Here is a 2,583-nt window from a genome sequence, read left to right as displayed (position 1 = left end):
AACCAAAACAGCTGACGTCTGGAGGACTGCTTCAGAATCAGAACCAGAGAGAGAGGAGTTACTTCAACCTGCAGAACTGGAAGAACAACTGGATTCATCAGCARCACAAACAGAGGATCTCTTGGACTCTGAGACCCCAACAGGACAGCAAGTGGAATGCCCCCTCCTGGATTTTACTAACAACATGAAAGAACCTGGCGAGATTAAGATCAAACAAACACCATGTCCAAATCCTGCTAACTCTCCTTTTGCAGCCCCTCGCACGATCTACAAAAAGATTCGGAGAGCCCCACCACGACCTCTGACCCTTCCACACATCAAAACAGTTTGTGTTCAAGATGATCCAAAGACTTTTGTGTGATAACTATGTTTTGGGGTTAGTTATTACTGTGGGATGAATAAAAATTGAATTACTGGGGTTGGGATGTTAGAAAAGTACATATACTTAAGTTTATGTTGACATGTTTTATTAAATACATTAAAGAGTTTTTTTTTTGTTTTATTGATCATTTAATTGGTGATTTAATGATCAGATGGGGGAGATGTAATGGAACTAATACTTTTATTTTTAAGCAAGTAATTCATGACATCCTTTAATGACCTAGGTTTTCATGACATGCTGTTCATCTGCAGACAGAATGATTAAAGTCAGAACAAGATTTGCTAACAACAGTCATTCTTAGATACAGTATCACTTGTGTTTATCTGTGTTTTCCATTGACCTTGTATCAAATCTTGCTAAGATGGCATAATGGTGTTTGTCAATATATATATGAGGCCTCTCGAGACACAGTGTTCAACAGGGTACAACAGAGTTCAACAGTAGTGTGGAGAGACAGAACCAGAGAGAAGCAGAGGCACAGAGACAGGCCAGATTGTCTGTGTTTCCTGTCGTTGCAATAAAACTCAGCTGATCATCCCACGGAGTACCTTCATTCTTGGACCACGTATTTCTGGCTTTGTTAGATAAATATTACCATAACAACTCCTATCAGCTACAACGTCTCAGGACATCATGTCAAATCAGTCCAACAAGTTTTTAATTTATTCTTTTACTCTACATAAATTTTGTAAACTACCTAAGTGTCCGAGGGGCTGGGTGTATGTCATATAAACATCACAAACTGAACATTTCAAGGCTAAATGTCTTTTAGACTAACAAGTCCCTCAGATGGACAGCTCCCGTAGTTTGACCTTCTGCATCTTCAGCCTTGGTTAAAGCAGCTTTCCACACTCTCCAGTCTAACCAGCAAATATCTGTCTTTTACACAGAGTAAAATAACTTAAAACATACAAATATTTTATTTGTTAGACTGATTTCTTTTCAAAAGACTATTTAATTCAAAAAATTATATTATTTAGATGGTTTCAGCTCATGTAATTATTTATTCTTCGTATTTGATTGTTTAATAAATTACATTTATCCCAGAAACGCTGTATCACAGTATGGTTCTAAATATAAACAAATTTAGCAAAGCAAGGAACTTGTTTTTTTATATAAAATTGTGAATGAAATTTGTGCATCTTTATGATAAATTAAAAAAGATTTAAAACTAATTCACCTAGAGAACATGGCAAGTTGTTTTTATTTTTTTAATATATATTATTTGTTTTGACTGGGGTGTTAAACAGAGAATCATCTTTGCTTTAATATGGGCCAAACAAATGTTCTGTTAGTTAATGTGGTTTAATTAGGAGAACTCAGTGAATCTCACAGACAGCCTGCGTGCAGTGACACGCTCATACAGCAGTCTCTCAGGAGGAGAGTTTAGTCACTCACACAGAGTTGGACAGATCTGTTCAATAACAACATTCTGAACATATATTTAATATAAAGTTAGGTTTTACAGACCAAAGTCTCTGGTAGTTGGAGATATCAGGACTGACCACTGCAGCAGCTCGAGTCGACTCGAGCCAGCCCTCTGCTTCAACCAAACATGCTCTCACTGAAAGTCCCACCCTGCTCTGCTCTGATTGGACAAAACGGCTCTGGACTTCATCTGATTTGTTGAAGGCAGTGTCTGTTTAATTCTTATATCAGGGTCCTGCTGTGGCGCACCGAATGATCCATTCACACCAGTGCAGCTGGATTCTTTTTTTTAAAAGAAATCAGGTCACATTTGTGACCAAACTGGTCACACTGTAGAGCCCTGCCAGCTGTTGTTTTGACAGATAATCAGGTACAATCTTAGATACGCAAGGGAGCTTTATGACGTCCCATCTGGTGCGCTTTTTCCTTTTTTGATTGCGCAAGCGCACCTGCGCACCGGTTATGTGCACCTCTGTTCATGCATGACTCCCTCATGTTCTCAGTGGCTGTAGGACAACACTGCAGCTCTACGGCATCGAGGGATTTTACAGCTTCTTATGTTTTTGTCTGTCTGTCAGCAAAATATCTCATGAAATGTTAATGAGACTTGCAGAAAGTTGTTGTGCAAAAACAACTTTTTTGAGCTTTATATCATGTTAAAGGGATCCACGATTAGTTGTAACATTAGACTTCTAATCTTAAACGTCAACTATTACACAGACGGGGCCATGTTATTTACACGCAAAGCATTCTGGGTAAATGATGACGTGGGT

This window comes from Austrofundulus limnaeus, unplaced genomic scaffold, assembly GCF_001266775.1.
Source record: "Austrofundulus limnaeus strain Quisiro unplaced genomic scaffold, Austrofundulus_limnaeus-1.0 Scaffold392, whole genome shotgun sequence".
NCBI classification, from domain to species: Eukaryota; Metazoa; Chordata; class Actinopteri; order Cyprinodontiformes; family Rivulidae; genus Austrofundulus; species Austrofundulus limnaeus.
Note: the sequence above shows the minus strand (reverse complement) of the source record.